The sequence below is a fragment of the Equus asinus genome, chromosome 30 (genome assembly GCF_041296235.1).
Source record: "Equus asinus isolate D_3611 breed Donkey chromosome 30, EquAss-T2T_v2, whole genome shotgun sequence".
In the NCBI taxonomy this organism is placed as follows: domain Eukaryota; kingdom Metazoa; phylum Chordata; class Mammalia; order Perissodactyla; family Equidae; genus Equus; species Equus asinus.
In genome coordinates, this window is record NC_091819.1 from 20735899 (window position 1) to 20755370 (window position 19472).

Sequence of the window (19472 nt, forward strand, 5' to 3'; positions counted from 1 at the left end):
GCGGGGTTCCTGCCTTATATGAAGCCTAAAGGGCAGATCTCTCCCTGGCTCTCCCTGACCTGTCCTCCCCAGGGAGGAGAGGCAGTGGGAATCCCCCCATTGCCTCTGAATGTCTTTCCTCTGAAGCCACAGGGTGCCCAGGAGGAGTTCACTGGGTTCCACCTGCTCCCCACGGGCCTAGGGATCCGAGCGTGACTTTTCACTTGTTGGGTGCTCCCCGAGCCAGGAGCCGGGCCCCACGCCCGTTATGGCCTCACTCCTCAGTCTCTGAGATGAGAGGCTTGCATCGGGTTTTCCTAAGGTCTACTTCTGACATTCTGACTCCAAAACCTGCGACCTTCTGCCGGCAGTCCCCACTCCCCGCCACCGGATCCTTTCACACCGGGCTTCAGCTCGTGTTTGTGAGCAGTCACACCCCCGTCCCAAGGCCTGAGGACCCTTGCTCAGATCGTCCCCCAACAGTATCAGCCACAGAGAGGCCCCTGTCCTGGGGACTTCAGAAATGAAGGACCATGTGTTCTGTGAGGTCACTGTGGCTACTGCAGTGAACAGCACAGCAGACCATTGAGCACTGGGATCCAGGCTCCCATCCTTTACTCTCCAGGGTGGGATGGTCCTCAGCGTGTGTCCCCACACAGAGCCAAGCAAGGCACATACATCGATGAACATCTGTGAACAGCAGGGTCGAGAGTGAAGATGGGTGGCCATCAGTTAGAGGCTGGCCTCCGGTTCCACCCCTCCCTGGTTCTGTCACTTTGGGTGAATCCCTATCCCCTTTAAGCCTCAATTTCCTCATCCATGAAATGGGGATGATAATAGTCCCCACCTGAGAGGGCTGTGAGGATGAAATGAAATAATGCATAGAGGGGCCGGCCCCGTGGCCGAGTGGTTAAGTTTGCATGCTCCGCTTTGGCAGCCCGGGGTTTCACCAGTTCAAATCCTGGGCGCTGTCATGGCACCGTTCGTGGAGCCATGCTGAGGCAGTGTCACACGTGCCACAACTGGAGGAACCCAACTATGTGCTGGGGGGCTTTGGGAGAAAAAGGAAAAAATAAAAAAGAAAGAATGCATGGAAAGCTCGAGTACAGGGGCTGATGCATCGTAGGGGTTTGGTAACTGCAAATTGCCAGTTATCTTCAGGGAGGGTGTGGCTCGAGGGGAGTATGTCAGATGAGGCTGGGGAGGTGACGTGGAGCACACTGTGCTTCATCTTGGGTCCCAGCTCTAGCACTTGGCATTGGCGACCACTGAAGTCGTGGAGAGGGTGACAGAGGAGATGATATTAAGAGAAAAGTTCAAGAAACTCAGGTCAGTCCCCTCCGCCCCACTTCCGGGGCTCATGTGACGGCCATTGCTTCCTGAAGTTTCCCTCAAAGGCCCAGAGACCCCGGAGTGCACAGGTCTGCAGGCTCTGTCCTCTCCCTGCACATGCACTCTGCCACCAGCACCCCTGTGATTTTCAGCCGTGAGCTTCCACTTACCCGTCTGTGAAATGGGAACACTGGTGACATTTGCGTCCTTCCTTTTCCCATGAGATGGAGAACTTTAGGCCTGTATGACTGGAAGGTGCCATTGGGACCCAGGCTCCCTTGTGGTCTCTGTCTCTCTGGGGATCAGGATCAGACTGAGAAGGTCTCCAGCATTCCTTCCTGTCGGGCCAGTCCACCGTGATCTTTCTCCTGCATTTGCTGCCCCAGCCATTGTGAGACTTCCCTTTAGTTCAACACTGGAGCCCCCAGGAAGTCAGGAGAGTAGACTCTCCCGCTGCTTCCTCTAGGAGGTGAGGAAGGGAAGTTCCCAGGAGTAGGAATTTAGCACAGGAGTTGGCAGCCAGGGCAAGGCTCCCCCACCTCTGGTGGGGGTCTGTGAGGGCCGCAGGGGTTAGGGGAGGAAGGGTGTGGCTTCCTCTGGGCCTGGCAGGAAGATGCCATGTCCGCTGGAGCACTGGAGGATAGAAACTCTGATGTCAGGTAGTGACCATGGAGGCCATGGCTGCAGGGACCTGGGGCAGGACGGGGGCTCAGGTGCCAGGCAGGGAATCCCTTCTGAGAGTCCAGTAGTCCATGCAGGTTCACAGTGGGAGAATGTGAAGTTCAGGCCTCAGCATCCTCGTCTCCCTCCCTTTTAGGGCCTCCTCCAGCAGGAGCAGCCAGGGGGAAGGGGAGGGGACACATGGTTTGGATCCTTTGCTCTTGCTCATAATTCTCTGTGCGGTTCTCGGAGGAGGCTGGAGCTTTCGTGCTAAGCAGCGCTGAGGTGTGAGTAGAGTGGAGCATCTCCCCGCTGCCCCCTCCCAGCCCCTCATATAATGAGACATGACTATGTGTGTATGTGGGTGGGATTCTGATTTGGGGGTATCCTTTTCTGGGCTGCTGCCAGGCCACAAAACGAGTCATGGAAGGGACAGCCCCGTGTGACTCATCAGTCATGGTCTCGCAGGACTGGGCTGCTGGCAGGGATGCACTTCCTCTAGAGAACCCCCTCCTGGCCAGCTTCCAGGGTGGTCCTGAGTTGTCTCTTCAGGGCTTCCGTCCCCTCCTTTCCAAAGCTGGGACTCCAGCCGCCTGCAAGTATGTCTCCCCTCCCTCCCTGGGCTGCCTAGGACATGAGCGATTTTCCTGTCCGAGAGGATGTCAGGTCTGCTGGAGACTGTTAAATATGAGTGTCACAGGAAAGGTCAAGTTTAGCCAGAAGCAACCTCAATATCTTTGGTCCGTCTATCATTTCCTAGCAAAGGAAGAGGGCACCAAAGGAATGGGACACAGGACAAGCAAGACGTGAGACAGAGCAAGGGTTCCCGACCTGGGCATGGTTGCTATTTGGGGCCAGGTGGTTCTTCATCGTGGGGGCTGTCCCCAGACATTGCCAAAAACACCCTGCTGGAAAACCACTGATAGCCAGGGAGAGTGAAGGGGGATGCGGGAGCATCAAGCACCACGGGAATGGTGGGCGTGGTCCTGGGCATCGGGGCACAGAGTGGCCCTGCAGGGAGCCTGGTGAAGGGAGCAGCCAGAGAGAAGGATCCTAAATGGGCAGTGAGAGGGCCATGGTAATTGGCCAGTGAGCTGCTGGAGACCAGCATCACTTCTGATGTGGCTTCGCCTAGCCCAGCCACTGTTAGGAGTAAACATCATCGTGGGAAAGGAGAAAACAACATGGCAAGTGCAGAGTCAGGGCTGCATTGCTGGGATATTTGACCCTGTGGGAGAGGGGCTCCAACCCTCCCACCATCCAGGGGAGATGCTGCGGCAAAGGAGGAGATTGGGCCCTCCCTGCTTCTCAGAGGATGCTCCCCCTGGCAGGGCCATCTGTCTCATCAGCCTCCTGGACTAGGTGTGAACAGTGCATCTCAGGTCCTCGGGTGTCCTGGGGACCACAGAGTGACTGGGCGTCTGTGCATCTTGGCACGGCATCCTGACATTGGCATCTCTTGGTGCCGGCTCCACTCTCTTGCTGGTACCCGCCGGCGGGGCAGACTGTTGAGCTAGCAGGTGCACTTACTGTCCCTGGCCAGTATTTCAGGAAGGTCCCTGTCTCGTTACATCTGTACCTAGTGTGTAATAACCTACCCCCAAAATCAACGGCTTGAAACAACAACCGTTTCCTGGTTCTTGCTCATGGTTCTGAACAATCGCTGGGCTCAGCTAAGTGACTCTCAGGGTGTCTCACGTGGTTGCAGTCAGACGGGACCCAGGCTGGGGTCACCTGCAGGCCCTTCACTCACGTGTCTGGTGCCTGGGCTGGAGGCTGGATCAGCTGGGGCCCCAGGGTCTCTCTTTCTCATATGTGGCCTCTTCCATGGAAAATTTAAGGTAGCTGACCTTCTTACACAGTGGCACATGTCCCAAGAGAGAGGCTGGGAAGCTGTCTTGCCTTTTGTGACCTACCCTTGGAAGTCATGTGGCATCACTTCTGCCGTATCCTATTCATTGAGACAGACAGAGGCCTGTGCAGGTTCAAGGGAAGCGACGCAGATTCCACCTCCTGATGGAGGAGGGCAGGGTTCTAGAAGAGCATGAGAAACCAGAAATATTGTGGCCGCCATTTTTGGAAGATGCCATGGTTCCTCCCTGTTGAATAATGGCCTTGCCCTTCACCGCTGGACCCAAGGCTGCTTGGACGCTCGCCTCTCATGGTTGAGCAGGTGTGTTCTCTGGAAACTTCCAATATTCAGGGCAGAGGGGCACTCAGCTAGCTGGACTGATCCTGCCAGCTTCAGGACCCCTTCACCCAGTAAGCTGTTCTGAGAGATTCTGCGGGGCCCAGAAGCCCTGACCACACAGGCCAGCCAGTTGCCTCTCTGCCTCCTCTCTCCACATCCCTCCAGCCCTCTCCTTTCTGGGTCCTTGATCCCTCCCCAAGCTTCCTCCTCTCCTATCCCCCCATTACTCCAGGGTGGGCCTTAAGCTCACCTGGATTCCTGCTCTGGGTACCTGCCTGTCTCCATCCGTTCTGGACATTACTGCCAGAGGTCTTGTCCTTAGGGAGGTGACAGCCTAGTGGTAGAAACAAACAATTAAGTGGACAAATTAAATATAAGTTTTGATCATGCTATAATGGCATCAATGAGGATGTCGTGTGAGGACCCAGGAGGGGAAGAGCAAGAGGTTCAGAGGGGCCCCCCAAAGGCTGGGACTGAATCCCCAAGGATGACTAAGGAGGGAGGTGGAGGGATGGTGTGGGCCGGGGAAGCAGGGGGCAGGGTATGAACTTCCCAAGAGGAGAGTGGCTCATTCTGGAAAGTGCAAGTTTTTTCTTGTACCCGGAGGGTCTGGTGCAGAAGGGGAGAGAGTGAGAAGGCACCTTAGCTTAAATTCCCTTGGGGGTCAGTTGACACTCCTGAACTAATCTCTCCAGCCTCAGCCCTCCACACCCCGTGTCCCCCGCCTGCCTCTGCCCTGCTCCCGGCCCTCCTGCACTGAGCTCTCCCCCACTCCTTTTGAGTGTCTGCACTTGGCCTTCCTTCTCCCTGCAAGTGCTCCCTGCCCCACCTCCACCCTGCTCTCCAGGACAGTCCCAGCTCCCCTCGGAGCCCCCCACCCCCCTACCGCCCCAGTCTACCCAGTTCAGACTGAAAGCCTCGTGCTCACTGCCATCTTCCGTGACCATCTGTTCCATGTCAGTCCCCACACTGGCTCGTGAGCCGCCTGAGAGGGAGGACTATTCTTTAGACCTAGCACGGGCCAGGCATAGGGGGTGAATGAGCAGACAGGGAGGTTGAGACCAGACGGGAGGAAGAAGAGACACACCGACACCAGAGTCAGCACAAGGACAGGTGCTCAGAGGCTTTCGCGGGTGACACGGGCAAGTCGGGCCACAGGAGATGAGAGAAGCGACAGAGGGGTGCTGAGGCCAGGAGGGTTCTGGAACATGGTGGGGCTGGCCTTGGGCTTGTGTTCTGTCTGCTCTTTCTCCAAGGTGAAGGACTGCCTCAGCCTGTGTTTCTGAAGCATGTGCGTGAGTGCATGCGAGTGTGTGTGTGCATACGTGTGCACACGTGTGTCTACTTTGCTTCACAAAGCATGCGCTTCACTGCGACGTGGTCCCTGTCCTCACAGAGCTTGGACTGTCAACAGGCAACTGCGCTCTGGGGGACGAAGTGACAGGAGGACAGGCGGGACAGAAGCCCAGCACATCCCGGATTGTCTGCTTCACTTTCCTGTTTGTGGAGGAAAGACAGTGACAGTGGAAGGGAAGGGAGAAAGCACACAACAAATATTATCCTCCCCTCTCAGGAAAACTAACAGCAGCCGCAAATATTAGTAACCCGGCCACATCCTGCTCCCCGCAGGGGGCCCCAGGTGACCGCGGCCTGGGCGTGATGCTGACCTTCGGGACACGGGCAGCACGGCTCTGGAAACTTACTGATGTGGCTCTGCATGAATTTATCTTTTCAGAAAGGGAGCTTAAAGGAGCCATTCATAAGGTCTGCTTGGGACTGTTGCGTCCTCGGGGGGGGCTCTGGGCGGGCCCCTGAATGCGTGCTGTGGAGGGAAGCGTGTGTGTACCTGGTGTGCTCACGGAGGAGCCAGGAAGAGGGGGAGCCCAGCTGCAGATGGTTAAACGTTTTTTTTGTTGTTATTTTATTGAGGTCATATTGGCTTAGAAAGTTGTGTACATTTCAGACGTCCATTATTATGTTTCAGCTTCTCCATAGACTGCCTCGTGTCCAACACCAACAGTCTAGCTTTTATCCATCACCATACATGTGTGCCCCTTTACCCCTTTCACCCTCCCTCCACCCCCTTCCCATTGGGTAAACTGCTAATCTGTTGGAGACAGTTAAACCTTTTGTCAGGTAGGCCTAGGCTGCTGAGTCCAGAGGGGTGAGGAAGCTGTGCTTAATGACCCAGAAATCCAACTCAGACCTTTTCCCAAGCAAATTAGAAGTGGGGGTGGGAGGCCAGCCCCGTGGCCAAGTGGTTAAGTTCACACACTCGACTTCGGCAGCCCAGGGTTTCGCCGGTTTGGAGGCTGGGCACGGATGTGGCACCGTTCATCAGGCCATGCTGAGGTGGCGTCCCACATGCCACAGCTAGAAGGACCCACATCTAAAAATATGCAGCTATGTACCAGGGGTCTTTGGGGCGAAAAAGGAAAAAAAATACAATCTTTAAAAAAAAGAAGGGGAGGGGGACTGGGAGAGGATTCCTTGGGGGCCCGTGAGCAAAAGTAGCTTAAGACATCTCGGCGGGTACCTGAGGGTGCGCCAGAGAGGATGGCACTAAGTAGTTGTTGACCAAGTGAATAAATTAACAGATGAACACTCTCTGCCACAGGCGTAAAAGTGGTAAAGATTCTGTTTGAAAACCCACAGCCGAGGCCTGCAGGGAGAGAAGGAGATTCTCAAACTGCAGACGCAACAGGAGGCGGTTTGGCTCTTAAAGGACCCTCTTGCCTTGTGTTATGTGAGGGGGCTGTAGGGGAGGAAGAAATTTTCCTCTACCTTTGTAGGTCCTTCTGGCTGGTCCAAGAATTAAATTAACATGAGTCAGGATAACAGGAGAAAATCAAACAAAGTGTAGTAACATGTATACATGGGAGAAACCCAGGAAAACTGAGCAATTCACCAAAATCACCCAATCCACAATCTTAAATAGCATCTTCAGCTAAAGACAAATGAGGATGTTGGGGGTAGTGGTGGGACTGCCGAGAGGAGGAAGGCAATTCACACGGAGATGGAAAAGCAAGCCGCAAAGCAAGCCGGTGGCACAGCGGTTAACATTAACGTGCGAACATTCTGCTTTGGCAGCCCAGGGTTCACCGGTTCAGATCTGGGTGCGGACATGGCACTGCTTGCAACGCCATGCTGTGGTAGGTGTTCCACATATAAAGTAGAGGAAGATGGGCATGGATGTTAGCTCAAGGCCAGTCTTCCTCAGCAAAAAGCAGATGATTGCCAGCAGATGTTAGCTCAGGCCTAATCTTCCTCAAAAAAAAAAAAAGCAAATGTTTGATAAACAAGTGTTTGCAGAGACATGGGGAGGACTTTGATCAAATGCGCCTTGCTGGTTTCCTCCCTGTCTTCCACACCTAGTTCATATGATACTAGAGTTATCTACGGTGACATCTCCTTCCTGCGACAGGCCCTCTATCTTAAATTATTTTAGGCCATTAGGGGGATGGTCAAAGTTTCTTTGTAAGTCTTTTGTTCTTAAAAATTATTGTGCCAAAGAGACACATTTTGGGGTAGCAAATTCTGCTCCCCTACATGGCAAAGCAGAGAAGAGACTGCAAACCCAGCCCCCCCCGTGGAGCGTGGTTCTCAGGCCCCCTAACCAACACTGAGGGGCCTGAAGGACGAATGTCAGCAGTCCCAGTTGAGGTTCCATCAGGCCTGGAGGTGGGGGAGCTCTGCCCTGGCAGTGGTCACTCTTGGGTTGAGAGTAAATGTGTTTGCATCTGTAACCTCATCCGTGCTCATTCATTACCTTTATTTACTCATTATTTGAGGGTCCCCCCTTCTGAAGAGTTTGAGGGGGCTCAAGGTGATGAGACAGGCTCCATATGCACTGAATTCTTACTGCGTCCTCCCCCTCTGGGGCTCTCTCTCTCCGCATTCCCATGCCCTCTCCGCCCCATCATCAGCTGTCACCCCTTCCAGGACAGGACAGCCCAACATGGCCAGTGGGGCACATGACACATCCCTAGTCGAGACTTCAGCTCTTCTGGGTCTCAGTTTTCTCCCCTATAAAATTAGAAGATAAAAACAGCAAGCACATGCTCGCTTCGGCAGCACATGTACTAAAATTGGAACGATACAGAGAAGATTAGCATGCCCCTGCGCAAGGATGACACGCAAATTCCTGAAGCGCTCCATATTTTTGAGCTGGATGCAATCTATACAGAAACTGATATATAATAATGTACACCTGAAACTTACGTAATGTTATAAGCCGATATGACCTCAATAAGATAACTTTTTAAAAAAACAGCAAGCACTTAGAGACTCAGTTCTAATATGCATTACATATTTTCTCCCATTTCATTCTCCACTCTGTGAGGCAGTTTATTATTATTAAACCCGTTTTATATATGAGGAAACTGAGGCACAGAGAAAGTAGTTTGGCCTGGGTCAGAGCCAGGATTTGAACTTGCTGTTCTGGCTCCAGTGTTTCTTAACTTTTGGGGTTGGGGGTGGGAAAGAAACCTGACTCCTTTCCCCTAGAAGAACACATAAATTCACATACATCAAAACCAGCACAAAATGTTGCAGTTTCTGGATCTCTGAAGCCTATTCATGGACCCCTAGTTTCCCTTTTTCATCTAATCCTAACAACTTTCTGAGGATATGTGAGTATTATTCCCCTTCCACAGCTGAGAACACCTGAGGTCAGAGAAATTAAGAAATGCATCCAAGGGGCCGGCCCGGTGGCGCAGCGGTTAAATTCGCACGTTCCACTTGGGTGGCCTGGGGCTCACCGGTTCAGATCCCAGGCGTGGACCTACACACCACTGCTCAAGCCATGCTGTCGCAGGCTTCCCACATATAAAGTAGGGGAAGATGGGCACGGATGTTAGCTCAGGGCCAGTCTTCCTCAGCAAAAAGAAGGTTGGCGGCAGATGTTAGCTCAGGGCTAATCTTCCTCAAAACACACACACAAAGAAATGCATCCAAGTTCTCAAGTCATAAATGGCGGGATCAGGATTCAAACTCAGGTCTTCTCACCACAAATCCAGTGCTCGTTCCCACCCACCTCTGGTCGGGCCTCCAAGATCTATCCAGAAGGTCTTTCTACTCTGCTTCCTTCTGGCATCCCCACGTGGCTGTGCGGTGCCACTGTGCAGTGCCCGTGAAGCCATTTGATCTGTGCCCAGCAGCTGGGGAATGGCCAGCAAAGGCCCTCCAACCCCTTCGAGCCTGCCTCCAGCCTTCCTTGGGACCCCTCAGCACCCAGGCTGACCAGCGCCCTGCCTGGTGTGCCCGCCTGTTCCACTTGCTCCCTTGGTGCCAAAGTTCTCAGTCCACCAGGCCAGCACGCCCAGTGGGCAGGGACCCTGCCTGTGGGTTTGGGCACCTCTTACTGGCTCAGTGCCAGCAGAGAGGGCACCTGGTGATACCACCCAAGGGGGTCCTCTGCTGCCTGCAAGACGTGCCAGTAGTCAGGAGGCAAGATGGTGGGAGAGAAAGGGTTTCCTTCTTACAGCTTGCCAGCAAGGGGGAAGATGGCCAACTCATGTCTGAAAGAACCATCTCTCCAAACAGGTTCCAGGTCGGGGAGGCCGGAGGTCCAGTGGGGCCTCCATTCAATCTCCTGGTGGGGCAGACATCTGGTTTGTTTTACTGGATATGTGGCAGAGAATGGAGCAATGCCCTCTACCCTGATCTTTCAGTTGTCATTGATGATGGCTGTGAGTGGAGGCTCTCTGCCCAAGGGTTATCACATTCCTAATGAACTCAAAGGAACAAAGTTATCAACTTACAGCAGCAGGGAGGGGCCATAAAATCTAGCACCTGCAAGTCCCCTGGAGACAGACCCTTACTTATCTAGGCAAACTAAAGCAAAGATTCAAAGGGCTGGTGGGTCAGGGTTAGTTGATCTGAAGTCATTCAAAGTTACAATATGGTTTCTTTTCCACAATATGGCTTTCTTTCTGTCAACCTTGTGTTGAACCAGTATCACTGGGACAGCGTGGAATGGGGAATGGACGGGCACACAGTCCCAGGGAGGAGGCTGTGCAGAAGCGGATCCCACGGGCTGGCTGGAGGAACAAATCCAGCCAGAGGAGATGGAGAGGCCAGCCAAGAGCCTGAAATCTGACTGAGGAACCTCCAAAGGGTGTGGCAGGTGCTTCCTGGTGCCAGGAGGCAGAAAGGTGTGTGGGAAGGTGAGAGAATGGGGTGCGAGCAAGTTGTGGGACCAGTGGGGGCAGTTCTTTGAGGGAAGGGGCGTAAACACAGCCTCCAGGGAGACACACCTCTCACGGGGAACCAGAGGTCCCCACTGGGGAAGGCAGGGAACCACAGTGCTGCCCTCAGTAAAAGATAAAGTGGCAAGTCTACCTTGAGGTCCTGGACCACCGCCCCTGGGTGATTTCCTTTCTGTCGTTGGCTTTCTACCTCCACCCGGCTCCAGACGCCCAGACCCCTACCTCTCCGTTTCCCCACAAACCTGCTTTCCGTCATTTTCACATAAGGGCATTGAAATCGGAAGTTCTCTTTCCCATGGGTATTGGCGTTCTAGGTCTGATCTCAGTGCGGGGCGAGGTGTCTTTGTTCTGGTACAAGATTTATTGGGGAAGAAAAATTTCTCCTCTGCGCTTCTGAATTCTTCCGGCTCCGTCTAAGAATTAAATTGACACAAGATAGATTAATAGGAGAAAAACTAGCAAGTTTGATAACACGTGGAGCTCCTGGATACATGAGAGAGACCCAGGAAAACTGAGTAACTCGCCACCTCAAATACCAACTCAAGCTAAAGACAAAAGAGGATATTGTGGGTGGGGAGTCAGCTATAGAAGGTTACCGGGAAAAGCACTGTAAACGAGAATAAGGTTGTTATGCAGATGTAAACTGTTGCCTTCTCCATTGATGACAGTTTCTAGAGATTGAGTCATCCCCATCTTCCTGGTACGGGGAGGGTGACACTCTTACAGATGGAGATTTCCTTACAAATGTAAACGTCTTTTACGGAGGGTAACTTCTACTTGGTTTTCAAAGCTTCTATCCTGTCTGCTGTTTCTTAAAAATAACCAGTCTAAAATAAGCCTTATGCCAAGGCGATACATTTTGGGGTGGCAAATTCTGTCCCCCAACACGATTAAGTCTAGCTGTAGGGGTACCGGCCCCGTGGCCAAGTGGTTAAGTTCTCGCGCTCCGCTGCAGCGGCCCAGGGCTCAGATCCTGGGCACGGACATGGCACCGCTCCTCAGGCCACATTGAGGCGGCATCCCATATGCCACAACTAGAAGGACCTGCAACTGAGATATACAACTATGTACCGGGGTGGGGGGGGGGGGTTGGGGAGATAAAGTAGATGTAGTGTGGGCTTCTGGAGGAAGGGAGCCACGGGCTACCGGACTAAGCACAAGGCTGTTGGGGCATCCAGGTGGGCCTTTAGGATAGGAAGCTACCAGAAAATCCCTCCATCCTTGCCCCAGCCTCTCAGGCCTGGACTGGTTGAGTGTCTTCCAGGACAGAAAGGAGGGACAGAAATTAGATGGGAGTGGGGGGAGCCTGGATGTGGCGATGGCCAGTCTGTCCAGCCTGCGGTCAGCACCTTCAATAGGCGGTTTAGAAAGCTCTGGGCAGAGCCCTGTCTGCTGCCTTTATGATGGATGTGGCCAGCAGCCGCCTGCTGAAGATGTCACAGGCAACCAGGTGTTTAAGGACCTGTAGTGACCCTGCTCTGACTTTTGTCCCTGCTCGTGTCCAGGGCACTGGACAGACTGAGGCAGGCATCCGGCTCCCAGGATGAGAAAGGCAGAAGAGAGGAGGTGAGTCAGAGCTTTAGAGAGACTTAGGCAGAATGTATTTACATATGCCTCGCCTCATTCCTCAGAGAATTTAAGGCCTAACCAAAAAAAAAAAGCATGTATTAAAGAAAGACAGTCAGTTCTAAAGAAAGAACAATCCAGAAAGAAGAGGATGTCGCGACCTGGAGAGAGAAAAAAAGACATAGATGCTGTCAAAAGGACCTCAGCTGCTAGAGGTCGGCCCTACATTTAGTCCTAATGCCAAACGGACAAAAAAATATCTCAGTGAGCCCTGGGGAAGGTCTGGTTCGGAGCAGCCCAGCCCCTGGAGACCGGCCAGGGAACCAGCTGCAAGCGTACCCCTCCCTAAGTACACTCCGCTGGTCACTGGCTCTGTGAGATGTCAACAGGAGGGGTTCCAGGGTCAAATCAATTTGGAAAATATGCATATTATGCCCCACCCCCCTCACCCTTGGGAGAGTCACCATGTGAAATTATTGAGAAGCTCTGTGAGGGGTTGGCCCGGTGGTGCAGTGGTTAAGTTTGCCTGTTCTGCTTCGGCAGCCCACGGTTCACCAGTTCAGATCCTGGGCATGGACCTAGGCACTGCTTATCAAGCCATGCTGTGACAGGCATCCCACATAGAAAGTGGAGGAAGACGGGCACGGATGTTAGCTCAGGGCCAGCCTTCCTCAGCAAAAAGAGGAGGATTGACAGTGAATGTTAGCTCAGGGCTAATCTTCCTCAAAAAAAAAAAAAAAAAAAAAGGCTATGAGAAGTCTCCACACTTGCTTGACCTGGTTAGCTTTGCATTTCCCAAACTTGACCATAGAACCCATTTCTCAAGGACTATCTGTTAATTCTTTTTTTTTATTATCAAGTTCATAATAGTTTACATCATTGTGAGATTTCAGTTGTACATTATTTCTTGTCTGTCACCACATCAAGTGCTCCCCTTCACCCCCTGTGCCCACACCCCACCCCCCTTCCCCTGGTAACCACTGAATTGTTTTCTTTGTCCCAGTGCTTGTTTATATTCCACACATGAGTGAAATCATCTGATGTTTGTCTTTCTCAGTCTGGCTCATTTTGCTTAGTATAATTCCCTCCAAGTCTTTCCATGTTGCTGCAAATGGAATGAATTTGTCTTTTTTTTTCTGGCTGAGTAGTATTCCATTGTATATATATACTGCATCTTCTTTATCCAACCATCAGTCGATGGGCCTTGGGTTGCTTCCATGTCTTGGCTACTGTGAACAGTGCTGCAATGAACACAGGGGTGCATATGTTACTTTGGATTGTTGATTTCAAGTTGTTTGGGTCGATACCCAGTAGTGGGATAGCTGGGTCATATGGTATTTCTATTTTTAGTTTTTTGAGGCATCGCCATACTGTTTTCCATAGTGGCTGCACCAGTTTGCACTCCCACCAGCAGTGGATGAGGGTTACCTTCTCTCCACACCCTCTCCAACGTTTGTTATTTTTAGTCTTAGTGATTATAGACATTTTAACAGGTGTAAGGTTAGGTATCTTAGTCTAGTTTTGATTTGCATTTCCCTGATGATTAGTGATGTTGAACATCTTTTCATGTGTTTATTGGCCATCTGTATATCTTCTTTGGAAAAATGTCTGCTCATCTCCTCTGCCCATCTTTTGATCAGGCTGTTTGTTTTCTTATTGTTCAGTTGTGTGAGTTCCTTATATATTATGGAGATTAACCCCTTGTCAGATATATAATTTGCAAATATTTTCTCCCAATTGCTGGGTTGTCTCTTTGTTCTGATCCTAGTTTCTTTTGCCTCGTAGAAGCTCATTAGTCTGATAAAGTGCCATTGTTTATTTTTTCTTTTGTTTCCCTTGTCTGAGAAGACATGGTATTCGAAAAGATCCTTTTAAGTTTGATGTCAAAGAGTGTACTACCTATATTAGCTTCCAGGAGTTTTACGGTTTCAGGACTTATCTTCAAGTCTTTGATCCATTTTGAGTTTATTTTTGTGTATGGCGTGAGATAATGGTCTACCTTCATTCTTTTGAATGTGGCTGTCCAGTTTTCCCAACACCGTTGATTGAAGAGACGATCTTCTCTCCATTGTATGTTCTTGGCTCCTTTGTTGAAGATTAGCAGTCTGTAGATGTGTGGTTTTATTTCTGGGCTTTCAGTTCTGTTCCATAGATCTGTGTGCCTGTTTTTGTACCAGTACCGTGCCGTTTTGATCACTATGGCTTTTTTTTTTTTAAGATTGGCGCCTGAGCTAACAACTGTTACCAAATCTTTTCTTTTTTTTTTTCCTGCTTTTTCTCCCCAAATCCCCCAAGTACATAGTTGTATATTTTAGTTGTGGGTCCTTCTAGTTGTGGCATGTCGAACACCGCCTCAGCATGGCCTAATGAGCAGTGCCATGTCCACGCCCAGGATCTGAACCAGTGAAACCCTGGGCTGCCTAAGCTGAGCGCGAGAACTTTGCTCGGCCACGGGGCCGGCCCAGATCACTATGGCTTTGTAGTACATTTTGAAGTCAGGGATTGTGCCTCCAGCTTTGTTTTCTCAGTATTGCTTTAGCAATTCAGGGTCTTTTTTGCACCATATGAATTTTAGGATTCTTTGCTCTATTTTCGTGAAGAATGTCATTGGGATTCTGACTGGGATTGCACTGAATCTGTAGATTGCTTTGGGTAGTGTGGACATCTTAACTATGTTTATTCTTCCAATCCAGGTGCATGGAATCTCTTTCCATTTCTTTATGTCATAATCTATTTCTTTCAATAATGTCTTATAGTTTTCATTGTATAAGTTCTTCACCTCCTTAATTAAATTTCCTCCTAGTGCTTTATTCTTTTTGTTGCGATTGTAAATGGAATTGTATTCTTGAGTTCTCTTTCTGTAAGTTTGCTATTAGAGTACAGAAATGCACCTGATTTTTGTAAGTTGATTTTGTACCCCGCAACTTTACTGTAGTTGTTAATTACTTCTCATAGTTTTCCGATGGATTCTTTAGGGTTTTCCATCTATAAGATCATGTTGTCTGCAAACAGCGAGAGTTTCACTTCTTCACTCCCTGTTTGGATTCCTTTTATTCCTTTCTCTTGCCTAATGGTTCTGGCCAAAACCTCCAGTACTGTGTTGAATAAGAGTGGTGAGAGAGGACACCCTTGTGTTGTTCCTGTTCTCAGGGTGATGGTGTTCAGTTTTTCCCCATTGAGTATGATGTTGGCTGTGGGTTTGTCATATATGGCCTTTATCATGTTGAGGTACTTTCCTTCTATACCCATTTTGTTAATAATTTTTATCATAAATGGCTGTTGAGGGGCCGGCTCCGTGGCCGAGTGGTTAAGTTCGCTCGCTCCACTGCGGCGGCCCAGGGTTCGGATCCTGGGCGCGGACATGGCACCTCTCGTCAGGCCACATTGAGGCAGTGTCCCACATCCCACAACTAGAAGGACCTGCAACTAAGATATACAACTGTGTACGGGGGGTGGGAGGTTGGGGAGATAAAGCAGGGAAAAAAAAAAGATTGGCAACAGTTGTTAGCCCAGCTGCCAATCTTTAAAAAGAAAAAAAATTAATAAATAAATAAATGGCTGTTGGCTCTTGTCAAATGCGTTCTCTGCATTTGTGGAGATGATCATTGGTTTTTATTCCTCATTTTGTTGATGTGGTGTATCACATTGATTGATTTGTGGATGTTGAACCATCCCTGTGTCCCTGGAATAAATCCCACTTGATCGTGATCTATGATCTTTTTGATGTATTGCTGTATTCGGGTTGCCGATATTTTGTTGAGAATTTTTGCATCTATGTTCATCAGCAATATTGGCCTGTAGTTTTCCTTTATTGTGTTGTTCAAGGAATATCTGTTAATTCTTGAGGAACTAGTTTCTACAGAACACACTTTGGGGGACACAGGAATAAGTGAATTGATTGCCTGTTTGTTCTTACTGAATATAGACCAATTATTACGGCAGACCTCTACCAAAAATAATAATTTTAGAATAACTGATATCAACGCTAATTTTTTTTGCTGTAAGTACTGACATAACCATTATGTATCGAGGGCAATAAGCTAGAGTTTATGATAATAAAACCACAATTTAAGCACACAGAAGGATACATATTGCTCTTATATATAACAGATCATCCAAAAGTAACTTCAGATTAGGAAGATATGAATTACAGAAGGGGCCACTGTAATGTTGCCCCATTTTTTATTTTTCTATTTCCTTCCTCCGTTTTTTTCTTTGGAGCTGATCACACATATTGTTCTGTACCTTGCTTTGTTTTATTTAACGCATCTTTTAGATCATTCTGTCTCAACAGAACATCTTTTTTCCTTCTTATGGCTGCACAGAGTTTCATTGTAGAGAGAGACCCTAATTGGTTTCCCAGTCCTCTATGGAAGGACATTTAACCTGTTTCCAGTCTTTCTGTTAAACCAGTGCTGCAGTGAATAACCTTATACCTACATCATTCCTCATGTCAGGATGTCTGAGGGCAGATGACTAGCTAGGGAATTACGGGGGCACGTTGATGATAGCATCAAATTGCCTTTGTAGAGCCTGCACCCATCTCTGTGCCCATCCACGAGCTACCAGAGTGCTTACAGTGATCCCCCCTTCTCCACGGGGGATGTTCCCAGACCCCCGGTGGGTGCCTGAAACCGTGGATAGTACCAAACCCTATATATATTATGCGTTTTCCTGTACATACATGCCTGTGATAAAGTTTAATTTATAAACTAGACACAGTGAGTGATTAACAATAATAACTAGTAATAAAACAATTATAACGATATACTGTAATAAAAGGGATGGTAGATCTTAGCAACCTCGGCATACAGTTTTTTTTTCTTTCCTTATTAAGTCGAGAACTTTCATCCTTTCACTTAAAAGAAGCATTTTCTGGCTTTTCTTTGGCATATCCAAATTGCCAGCATCATTCCTCTTGCACTCTGGGGCCATTATTAAGTGAAGTAAGGGTTACCTGAGCACAAGCACGGTGATACCACGACAGTCAATCTGATGACAACTGCTAAGTCCAATGATTATTACTACTATTACTATTGATCCAGATGGCTACTAAGTGACTAACGGGCGAGGAGTACGTTCAACTTGGATGTGCTAAACAAAGGGATGAGTCATATCCTGGATGAGGCAGAGCAGGTTGGCACAAGATTCCATCACGCTATGTGCAATTTAAAACTTATGAATTCTTTATTTCTGGAATTTTCCATTTAATATTTTTGGATCAAAGTTGACTGAGGGTAACTGAAACCACAGAAAACAAAACCACCAATAAGGGGGGACTCCTGTACTCCCCCACAACCTCTCCAGATGATCACATCTTTTGATCTTTGCAGTCTGCAAGGTGAAAAATGACTTTTCTGTAGTTTTTTTTTTTGTAGTTTTACTTTCTATTTCTTTTATGGTGAGGGTGAGTACCTTGTAATATGTTTGAGACATTAATTTTTGCTTCTTCTATTAACTCTGTTTATATCTTTGCCAATTTTTCTATTGAGCTCATTTTTCTTTTGCTTTATATACTAAAAAGGCTTATAGATATAACCTTTGGTCTGGGATCTGGATGACATTTTTTTTCTGTTATTTTTTAGCTTGACTTTGCTTATTGTGATTTTTTTTACCCTGTAGATTTTTTTTTTTTTTACTTTAATGTAGTTAAACTTATCATTTTTTTTTTTAAGATTTTATTTTTCCTTTTTCTCCCCAAATCCCCGCGGTACACAATTGTATATTTTTAGTTGTGGGTCCTTCTGGTTGTGGCATGTGGGATGCAGCCTCAGCGTGGCTTGATGAGTGGTGCCACGTCCGTGCCCAGGATCCGAACTGGCAAACCCTTGGGCCACCAAAGCGGAGCACATGAACTTAACCACTCGGCCACGGGGCCAGCCCCTAAATTTATCATTTTAAGATTTTATGGCTTCCAGGTTACAATTCGATAACCTATTACCACTTTGGATTTTTTGGAGATTATAGTAGAATTCTCTCGTTGTCTCTTCTAGAATGTTTATGGATTTATAGAAATATTATATTAATAAAGTTATAATGTAAATATATTAAAATAAGGATATATCCTATAAATACATAAACAATAAATATGCAAATAATACAAATGGCTAGATTAATCATTTATATACGAATGTATAATATATTGAAATATATGATATATAATGTTACATTTATATAAAATATTATTCCATTTAGAATTTATCCCTGAGACAAGATAAGCTATAACTTGATTTTTTTCTAAATGGCTACTCAGCTGTTCCAATTCCATTTGTGAATAATTTATCTTTTCTAAATTCTAAATTCTAAATTTCTATGTTTGAAACTATTTCTGGACTTTCTATTCTATCCCATTTATCTGTCTGTATACTCATGCACAAGTTCTGTACTATTTTAATTATTGTAGCTTTATATATGTTTTCATATCTGACTTCCCTTCCCTTTTAGATTTTTTTCTGGCTAGTGTTCATGTTTAATTTTTCTTTATGAACTTTAGAATCAGCTAAGTTTTAAATTTTAAAAAAATCCTCTTACTACTTTTATTGGGATTGCATTAAATTTATAGACTAACTTAAAGGGAAGTGGCATTTTTATGATGATGAATCTTTCTAGCCAAAAATCTGGGCCGCTTTTTAAATGAGGTAACGATTGCCTCAGCCTCTCCAGGCAGGACTGTGCCCTTGGAGTGAGTTTATAGGGGTGAACAGCTGATGAAGGATAGCCCACACCAGTCAGAGAAGTCTTGAATACTGCTGGAGATTAACAGCTTGTGTCAGCAGCCTTCCATCATCAAATGAGGAAGCATAACCAAATCCCTTCCAGAAAAGGACCCTGATCTGTGAGTCAGAGGCAGTTGTCAGGATTCTAGAACTGGGAGTGGGTCATGTACAGACGCCACGTTGAAGGAGCCGTGCCCTGCGGTCAAGGGACACAGCTCAAGCCGAGCTCACAAAGGAGCCAGGGAAGAAGAAATAGCCTATCTTCACTCTCCTTTCTTCCTCTGGTCTCCAGGGCACCAGCCGTTTGTAGCTTCAGAGTTAAGCCATTCATCCAGCCTGTCTTAAACTAGCCAGCCTGGTTTTATCTAGACCAGGATGTGACTGACCCAAACGGGCTCTGCTGGGAGGAGACTCCAGTGACTTCTCCAACCAGATCCCCTCTCCAGGAGCAGGTCCCTGCAAGATTGTCCAGAGGAGAATTAATGAAAACATAAATCATTGAAGGAAGGTAGATTCTGACCTTGATGGGGAGAGCCAAGGATCTGAACCTTCAGCCAGGAAGGGTGGGACTGAGTGAGGCTCCACAACCGATGAGGCTGTGTAACAGATTTCCTTGTGGGGAGAAAATCCTCATGAGGATACAGCCCACCCAGGTGGAGGGAGCAGGAAGTCAGTGAAAGAACACTGTGCAGCCCAGACACTGAAACATAATTGAGTCACCTCTAAAGGACAAAAGTCCCCAAGACGATATCCTGTGAATTAAGCGAAATAGAAATTGACACCTATTTGCAAAGGAGATGATTTAGGTTATATATTAAA

General features: G+C 48.3%; 1 protein-coding gene and 1 non-coding gene across 3 annotated transcripts in view; both read left to right on the forward strand.

Moving 5' to 3' along the window:
* The window catches only part of CAPN2 (calpain 2), a 58986-nt gene that overhangs the window by 10381 nt on the left and 29133 nt on the right, over positions 1-19472 (forward strand). The gene's annotated exons all lie outside the window — the stretch shown is intronic.
* On the forward strand, positions 8221-8326 carry LOC123282328 (U6 spliceosomal RNA). Its single transcript, XR_006522401.1, has one exon. It is a non-coding gene; the product is annotated as a U6 spliceosomal RNA (small nuclear RNA).